The sequence below is a fragment of the Trematomus bernacchii genome, unplaced genomic scaffold, assembly GCF_902827165.1.
Source record: "Trematomus bernacchii unplaced genomic scaffold, fTreBer1.1, whole genome shotgun sequence".
Taxonomy (NCBI): Eukaryota; Metazoa; Chordata; class Actinopteri; order Perciformes; family Nototheniidae; genus Trematomus; species Trematomus bernacchii.
This window is the reverse complement of record NW_022987782.1, coordinates 1,184,822-1,194,571: the sequence shown is the minus strand read 5'-3', so window position 1 is coordinate 1,194,571 and position 9,750 is coordinate 1,184,822. Positions and strand designations below refer to the sequence as shown.

Genomic DNA, 9,750 nt, shown 5'->3' with positions numbered 1-9,750 from the left:
TGGATTACCAACTACCTCACGGACAGACCACAGTACGTCCGGCTGGGCAGTGTGCTGTCTGATGTGGTGGTTGGTAGTATTGGAGCCCCACAGGGGACTGTGCTGTCTCCTTTCCTGTTCACCTTATACACCTCTGACTTTCTATACAACTCAGAGTCATGCCACCTGCAGAAGTTTTCGGATGACTCTGCAGTGGTAGGGTGTATAAGGGATGGACGGGAGGAGGAGTACAGAGCGCTGGTGGGTGATTTTGTTGAGTGGACTGGAAGAAATCATCTGCTTCTGAATGTGGCCAAGACCAGAGAGATGGTCATTGATTTCAGGAGGAAGAGGACATCTCCTCCTCTGCCCCTGTGCATTCTGGGAGAGGATGTGGCAGTTGTGGAGGTCTACAAGTACCTGGGAGTGCACTTAGACAATGGGCTGAACTGGAGGATCAACACTGACGCTGTGTACAAGAAGGGGATGAGCAGACTCTATTTTCTGAGGAAACTGAGATCCTTCAACGTATGCAGTAAGATGCTGGAGATCTTCTATCAGTCTGTTGTGGCTAGTGCACTCTTCTTTGCTGCGGTCTGCTGGGGGGGCAGCATCAGAGCCGGTGACACCAGCAGGATCAATAAACTGATCAGGAAAGCTGGGTCAGTCATCGGCATCAAGCTGGAACCCTTTGAAGCTGTGGTGGAGAGGAGGACACTGAACAGGCTGTTGTCCATCATGGATAACCCCACCCATCCTCTCCACCTGCAGCTGGACAGTCAACGGAGCTCCTTCTCCAACAGAATGCTGCAGCTCCCCTGTCACAAGGACAGATACTGGAAAACATTCCTGCCCACTGCAATAACTCTGTACAACAAATCACCTCTGGCTGGAAGAGAACTCTCTGCTCCATAGTTTCTCTAGAAATAAAACCACCTTGTACATTTTTACTCACACATAATCTGTTTCATATTTAATACTCCATAATTCCATATATTTTGAATATATATATATTTGTATATATATATATATATATATATATAATATCTGTATGTATATTTTCTATTTTGTATTTTGACATGTATATTTTATATTTTATTTTATATTTTATTTTATTTTATTTCTATTCTTGTATATTTTGTTTTATTGTAAAATGCCTTTTATGCTGCTGTAACAAAAACAATTTCCCAATTTGGGATCAATAAAGTACGATCTATCTATCTATCTTGTACAGCACTACAGCTTCCACAGATGAATTTCTTTTATGGATTTTTTGTCAAAGCACTTAAAATATTCATTGCTATCGGGATGTTAAGAGCATTCCATGGAATATAACAAAAAGTGTATCTCGAGCCGGTTTCTCAAACTTACCTACCCCACCTTTAACATCTCTTTTAATGATAATCACAAAATGAACTGATAATCATCATAACACACTCTCCTAAAGGATATGGACCAGAATAACTGATGATATGCATGACATTGACTCTTGAGGTAGGTGTGCAATCTCTACTCTGTTACTGCCCTGGAACTGGTATCAAGGTGGGGGTCCCTGAGCAGTGAGGACACTGTTGGGAGGGGCTGCCAGCTACTCAGTACCCCCTCCCTCTTCCTTCAAGGAACGTCTCTTTCCCCTGTTATCTGGTCTCTTATTATCTATGGCATAAGCAATACTGGACAAAGAACAATATATCTTAATTTCTGAGGTTGTGGTGCTTTTCATATATCACACCAAACTTTTTCAAACAATCCATGCCACATTACACATTTAAACATGAACAGCTTAACACACCAAGTATGGCTGAGCGATATGGATAACAAAAAAATAAATCACAATATCTTTGACTTGAATTTTCACACACTTCATCAGATGTGGACGACTACGATTGCTCTCAGTGGTGTGTGCGAATTTGGTGCCTGCTGCATTATTTAATTATGCGAAGACCCGCCCCTACTCTGCTTCTCATTGGCCCTGAAAGAAGAAAAACCGGGAATGTGCATGCTGCATCCATGTGGTGTTTGTCATCTCTCATAAAGTCGGAAAATGAGTGTCTTTATTTACCATGTGTTTGTCAGAAGCTGGATCAATGACAATATCCACTAAAAGATGTAAACAACGAATGCCAGTACTATATTATTTACATCGAGAGATCCTCCTCAGTCCTCAGTCCTCAGTGTTTACAAGTGGATGGCTGTTCATGTCCAAATTTAGGATTGCATAGTGGGAATTTCCTATTTCACGAGGATCACCTGAACGCACCACAAGCCAAACTCCGCAGCAGAATGTAACACGTTGGTCATTCAGTTCACCTTCGCCAAGGCAGGACAGTGACTAAGAAGTGCAGTTAAGGTAACGTTAATAACTCAACGTAGGAGTAAAAGTCCATAGGCGTATGTAAAATATTAGTGCTTTCAATGTATTAAGTAGTAGTAAATTGATTGGTTAACTGTTAGCTGAATTAGCTAAGATAGCTAGCTAACTACGAAGCACGTGTTAAGCTAGCTAACCTTAAAGGTGGGGTAGGTAAGTTTGAGAAACCGGCTCGAGATCGCTAGAATTTGAAAATACACAACCGGAGAAAATCTGCCACTTCCTTATAGAGCCCCTCCTCCAACACACACGAACGCGCACATGACCAATGAGGGCACGAGATAAGTTTGTGCACAGATGGAAGGCTGACAGGCAGGTAGGCCATCCAGTTATTTTAGCCGGGCCGGCTAAAATGATTGGTCGTGCTTTTTACAGTACTACGGCTTCCACAGATGAATTTTTGTTATGGATTTTTTGTCAAAGCACTTAAGATATTCATTGCTATCGGGATGTTAAGAGCATTCCATGGAATATAACAAAAAGTGTATCTCGAGCCGGTTTCTCAAACTTACCTACCCTACCTTTAAGATCGATATTCAAAAATACAGATTCTAAATTGTACAAGTTGAAGCGTTTGTTTTAACAGTTTGCAAGAGCGCAGGTACTTGCTTTCAAGCAGAACAGGGACAAACAAACTTAGCGGGACATGATGTTGGCAGGAACCCTGGCGTAGCAGGTGTCGGTGGGACCCCCAACAGGACAGGACATGGTGTTGGCAGGAACCCCGGCGGAACAGGTGTCGACGGGACCTCCAACAGGACAGGACATGGTGTCGGCAGGACCCCCAGCGGAAACCCCAACGGAACAAAGCATGGAGTTGGGACATGAGTCGGCGGGACCCCCGATGAAGAAGAGACATGAGTCGGCGGGACCCCCGATGAAGAAGGGACATGAGTCTGCGGGACCCCCGACGGGGAAGGGACTTGAGAAGGGACTTGAGTTGGCGGGACCACCAACGGAGAGGGGACTTGAGTCGGCGGGACCACCGATGGAGAAAGGACTTGAGGGGCCAGAACTGGGGCTGGAACCATGGCTGCTGGGACCGGAACTGGGGCCGGAACCATGGCTGCTGGGATCGGAACTGGAGCCGGAACCATGGCTGCTGGGGCCGATACTGGAGCCGGAACCATGGCTGCGGGGGCACGGGCTGGAATCCTGGCCTTGCGTCTCTTAAAGCGCTTTTCCACTGCAGCACGTAGCACGGTTTAAGGCTTTTTTTTGCTTTTCCACTAGGGGTAATTCCGGCTCAGGGCTACTTTTTCACCTTTTTTCTGCCCCTCCAAAATCGAGGTTCTTACCGGGCCAACAATCGGGCTGAATATGCTAAACTAGTGACGTTAACACTCTCGACTGCTGATTGGTCAGAGAGAATCGCTGGCAAGGAGGCTACAACTACAACAAAATGAACATATTTTACCGTGATTTAATTGTAATACACGTTTAAAAAAGTTGCCGAAGTAACAACATACTGATACCGGTCTGCAGACAAGACGGCAGTTGAAAAACCTTTTAAAATGCGTGTTTTCTGAATGGAGGGTTGGGGAAAATCAGGACCCAAGTGCAGTTAAAAAAGACAAAATGTCAAGGAACAAAAGGCGAGCTTTATTAAAAAAAGCTGATGACAGTGTTTATTTGTTTCTTGTTTTTTCTAACAAACTGGGGAGCACATGAAACAGAACAAACTTACGCAGGTAACATGGTAAGGAAAAGACGACGTTCCGACATGGAGCACAGGGGAAGACAAGACTAAATACACAGAAGGGTAATCACAGGACAAGACACAGCTGGGCAGGGGAGACAGAAACACAAGGGCAAACACAGGAAGGAAGACCAGACACAGGGAGAACAGCATTTCAAAATAAACCCATAACTAAACACACAAAACTAAAATCATGACAAGGACTTATATATGTTTGGTTTGAAAAGACATTTTTCCAACAAACAATTGTCCGCAAACACGTCTTTTTTTTGTGGGTGAAGCAGCCGGAGTGGCAGATTTTCAAGATATTATGCACTGCTTCAAAGGTTTTAGCCGGGTGACTGTCAAACAAATGCTGGTCATCAGCTCAGTTTGTAGGTCAAATGATGCAAATGCTATGCAGAAAACGGGACACCTGGTCCCCCTATATGACAGTAATCGCTGCTAAGTCCCTTAGCTGGTAGCCGCCACAACTATGTTGAGTACCATGCTGGTTCGAAAATAGAAATGCAATTAACAAAAGCATTATTTTACTTTTTTTCGCAAATATCCTTTAACTAACTGCCTGATTTGATAAAGAGGCATTGAATCGTTTTTTGTTTCTGGGCACTTGTTCAAAACAATCTGTGTAACCAGTCATATTGCTGGAAAGTACTATGGAATGTCATGTTGTCTTCAGTCATGTAGCCTAGCTGCAGCTGTGGTCGGATACTGCATCACTATTATAACAACAGCAATATCAGAACAAATATATCACTGTACAAATGAATGAAGTATAGCATCTCAGAGTTTTTGGGTTAAACCAAACAAACATATTAAAAGGTCTGTGGAGTTGTCTTAAAATATCTGTTATCTTGCTGCCCATTCTATTGTTCACCGCAGGGTATGCAGTTTAGAATTTATGCACAATTTCACATGTTACAGCTACATTTTTAAGGTGGAGTTTCTCACAGACGGAGTGTTTTCAGCAGGAGAAACAGAAGCTCTGCTCTTTTGGCTTCAGCTTCCCTCAGCCGATATGAGGGGGTGGTTAAAAATAGCTGGCAGTGGCTGCATGTCGTGTCCACACTTTCAGATCTGAGGAGGGAGTTCCTCTCCCTCCCTCCATTTCTCTCTCCCTCCCTCTCTCTCCCTCTCTCTCTCTGCCTCTCTCATTCTGTCTCTCTTTCTCTCTCTCTCCCTGTCTCTCTCTCCCTCGATGAATGCACCGGTCTGATGCTTCATCGAGGCTCCATCCAGTCCATCTGAGCCACTTGTGGGAAAGATTTGAGTCACAGCTCCTACGAGAGGTGAGTCATTCTTTTTTTCTGTCTCTCTACTCGTGATGAATTTCACAATTTCACCACCTCTCTGCGTTGTTACATTGGTTGTGGTAAAAACTGTAATTAATACAAAAGCTGGTATTAATGGCCAGACTTTAATCTTGTGTGTGTTACTGTGTAGTGTAACGATCATTATTCATTATAATTTTGTCACTGTGATTTTTGTATAGAAACTCCATGTTTGTCTCTAGTATTAAAACAGAGTGTGTATTGCATTTACATTCAGGGTCACATGGACGATATTCATGCATGTTTTTACAATGCAATGGATTTTCTACTTTTTGCATTTTTTCTTTTAATTAAAGATCAACTACTGACAGCTTTATTACACACTATAAATCATATTATATTATTTTTATATTTATATTTTAATATAAACGTTTGAATCCTAAATCATCTGTGGGGACTAAGATCAACCGGACAACCAACAGTTTTTTGCACATCACAAACTCATAACCAATGATGTCTACTGAATAAATGGATATTTTATATATGTGTATATACAGGACTCAGAGCTGTGTAGAATGTATAAAACATTTAATTTTATCACAATACATCATCCTTCAAGCAACTTTATCATCAGTCTTGATGTCTGTTAAGAAATGAGATCACCATGGTAATATGCATGCATTATGCTTCTGTAGCTATGATTTCACACTGCAGATAGATCGGGGAGAGCCTCCCTCTGAGCCGCTCTGCCACTTCCTCTGGAAACACAAACACAGAGTTACAGATGCTGTAACTGTGGCACACAAACCGAGCAGAGAATCACTCCGTAAAAGCTGATCACATATCAGAGATCACACCTCACACATTTAATACATTTCACCCTAATTGTGCAGAAATGCCCTTCTTGCTCAGTGAAGTGTCTCTGTGATAATAGTCTGGAGAAAATTACAGTTTGCTTGTTCAGTCTAATTGTCACGATAATGATAGCCTGGAGAAAATGAGTAAAAGACTGGCAGAGCAGCATCAGAGAGAGGAGCTGCCTTTTCACTGACTGACCTGAATCTAGTTCCTGATAAACACATCTCCTGCTGAGGGAACGTTAAAGTGGCAACATTTTTATTTGATCATTAGCAGCATTTAGATTGGTCTCACAGCCTCTTTCCAATATAAACTTTAGATATTGACACTCCATCACTGTCTACCAGTGAGCATTTTCCTAACAGGCAACTCAATCAAAAGTACAAAAATAAATAAGAAATATAGCTATCCACGGGTAGAGTTAAAACCAGAGTAAAATTAAAAACAACATCGCAAATGACGAGGAAAATAAGGCAAAGAGTGAGTGTGATTCAACAAACAAAACAAATGCAGTGTGTCTGGTGTTAAATTCAGCTTATGATTTAGTTTTAAAATAAAGCAAAATAATCTTTCCTGCTGTTTTGCAAGATTTTTCTCTGATATGTTTACGGTTGTTTACAGGCCGACAGTATGTTTACTACAATAAAGATAAATATATAAATTTTTTCTATGATCATTTCCAGTGAGATCTTACAACCTATTTGAATAAACCTGTAGGTGAATCTTTTGGCAAGCAGAGAAAGCTTTATATGTGACTGAATGGTGATATTGCTGTTTTTGGGGCGTCTGGGAGGCCATGTCACACTGTTTGTCATGAGTTGTCATGGCAACCTTTGATGAGGTGGTCGTGACCATAATGTTTTGCTATCTTCCATGTCATTTTATGGACTCAGTCACATCATGAGATCAGCTGCAGATAGAGATCTTCTTCTTCGACGGCTGAGAGGCATTCAGGTCCTCATTCACTGGCTCTACTGAGGATAGATGCAGTAAACTTTACCAGCTTATCAGAACAATTGTCATAAATAATTATTTAAACAAATACGTGTGTGTGTGTGTGTGTAGGGGGTGAATCGGCACTGTAACAGTTAAGGTACGTAAATACTATTTGATCTTGATCATTCCTGAACTGTGGCCTGCGCTCGTTCGTACAGTACGATGCACGTGTGATGCACATTGCAGAGGGGTACAATCCCTTTTCTGCCATCGAGTGTGTTAGCATATAGCTGACTGACTAATACAACTGTCATGCCAAACCTGTCAAAACGTCTGGAGTTAAACCTGATAAGGCTGACATTTTTTTTTGCGAGTGCAAGTAGTCGACATTAATAGATTACGCCTTGTATGCAACCCAATGGTTTGGAAAGCATAATGTTCGTATGAATGTCTGTCCTTATTTTTGCCTGAAAACCGTTCATCCAAAATGTTCACACTTTGTGCATCTACCCAGTGAGATCTCTGGGTCATACTTTGTTGGTAGTGCATTATGTACATACTTTTATTTTTGTTTACATAGAGGGACCATTATCAAATGGCATGCTGGGTACAGCTCAATTTTCAGGCACATTTTGAATTGGTACTTCACCAGTAAATTAAAACATGTTAGCTAGGCTGTTGCAATATACGCTTGCCAGGGGGACATTATTTGTTGATGCACAGGTGGCCAGGGGGGACGACATGAGTCGAGGGACCAGGCATGAGCAGCAGTTTTTAAGTTAGCGCGGCTAGGATGTTGCATTGTATCGTGTGGAACATTACAAGTAAAGTACGTGAGAGTAAGATAGAGTGTGTCGTTATTATCGGTATAGTACACAACACATTGAAACATAGGCTAGCTACTAAACTAAAGTAATGCTAATCATTGACATATATCCTGCCTTTTGTTGTAGCAAAATCCTACAGTAGTAAAGGCTAACAACAAGATGGCTTTCTTACTTAGCCAACTGTAGAAATTCTCCATGCCTTTATCTTATAGCAGTATTAAAATGTTCGAGTGCTTGTCTCTTTCTCTTCTTGAAGGACCACAGAGAAATATGACTTTGACAATATTGTGATGTTCTTGAGACTTTGTAGATGTGTGTGATATCTCTTTTTATACATATTTTTTACATGATGTTTGTTATTGAAAATACCAACATAATTTGATGCTAACTGATGATACCAACATGCAATATCAATATTTGATAACACATTGTAACTATGGGGGTTATGGAGCATAATTTATTGATTTCACGTTCAGATGTATTTCTTTCGTTCAAACCCTGTCCTCGCACTCAAATAGTGCCTGCTTGCGCTTAGATTTGCTCTGCTTCTGCTCAAACTGTACGCTTGCACTCAGATATATTGCTGCTTGCACAGATTTCCCGTGTTCCAGCTTAAAACCTTCTCCTCGCACTCAGGCTGTTTCTGTGCACTCGTCAAATGTCTGCTCTCAGATTTCACTTTACTTATTAGAGTGTCCCTTAAGGGCGGTTACTCTTTGGTTTATAAACTCCCGCCCTCCACGCTTTATTACATGTACTTCACTTGTTTCATTTACAACTTTTTTGGGGAAAAAGCACAGTGCTGACTGCTGTTGACTGTCAGCTTGTAGCTGACTGCCCAGTAGAGATGGCAAATCCGGATCCTTTTACGGACTCTGAGTCTTCTGAGTCAGTCATTGAAGAGATCCGGATCATACGAGTCCTTTGAGTCATATGAGTCAGCATCACCAAGAGCGTAGAAATCCTACCGGTGAAACCGAAAAGTTGTTGCATTTCACGAGCATATTAAACTAACGTTACATTAACCTCCGCTACACAGTGTCTTTTGCTTTAATAAAAAATGTTGATCACAAAAATGTTGGCGATTTGGCGAATCTGAGTCTGCTCTTGACTCGTGCATGACGACGAGTCTGCTGGATCTCTGGATCTGCTGCTATACGGTTACGGCTCTGAGTCCGCATGAGTCTGCTATGTTTTGCACAGTGAGTCAGGATTTGCGAATCTCTGAGTCTGCTGTTGACTCGTGCACAATAGCCGCGGGAAGTAGGGGTGCTGGAGGCGGGGCTGCGAATGGTGTACATTTGAAAAACTTCATGTTACTGTTGTTGAAATCTCTCCCCACTTTTGGCCGCACCCCCTAAGTAAAATTACTTCCCAGTTCCCGCGGCTATGCTCGTGCATGACGAGTCTGGATCTCTGGATCTGCTATACGGTTACGGCTCTGAGTCCCCACGAGTCTGCAGGAAGTGAAGGAAGTTCCCTTGATTCAGTGAGTCAGGATTTGCGAATCTGAGTCTGCTGTTGACTCGTGCATGACGAGTCTGCCTGGATCTCTGGATCTGCTACGGTTACGGCTCTGAGTCCGCACGAGTCTGCAGGAAGTTTCACTGATCCGCGTCCACTCCCCTGAGCCAAACGATAACTTCTGGCAGCTATCATACTTGCTAAAGGCTAGGCTGATGGACTGGGGTACGTTGAAATGTGATTTGACATGTTATAAGGGGAGTAGCGAGTGACGCAATTTATAGTTTTAATTTGTACGTCACCAGGTCTAGGACTCAAAGGCTATGGGGGATCTTCCATTTAATT

At 42.3% G+C, this 9,750-nt stretch overlaps 1 protein-coding gene across 1 annotated transcript in view; it reads left to right on the top strand.

Annotated features, from left to right (window-relative positions):
- Positions 1–5,308: 5,308 nt before the first annotated feature.
- The window catches only part of LOC117497414 (melanocortin receptor 5-like), a 43,047-nt gene continuing 38,605 nt past the window's right edge, over positions 5,309–9,750 (top strand). Inside the window, exon 1 of the mRNA XM_034149391.1 lies at positions 5,309–5,338. The gene's annotated coding sequence lies outside the window, so the exon portion shown is untranslated. The remainder of the gene's footprint in view (positions 5,339–9,750) is intronic.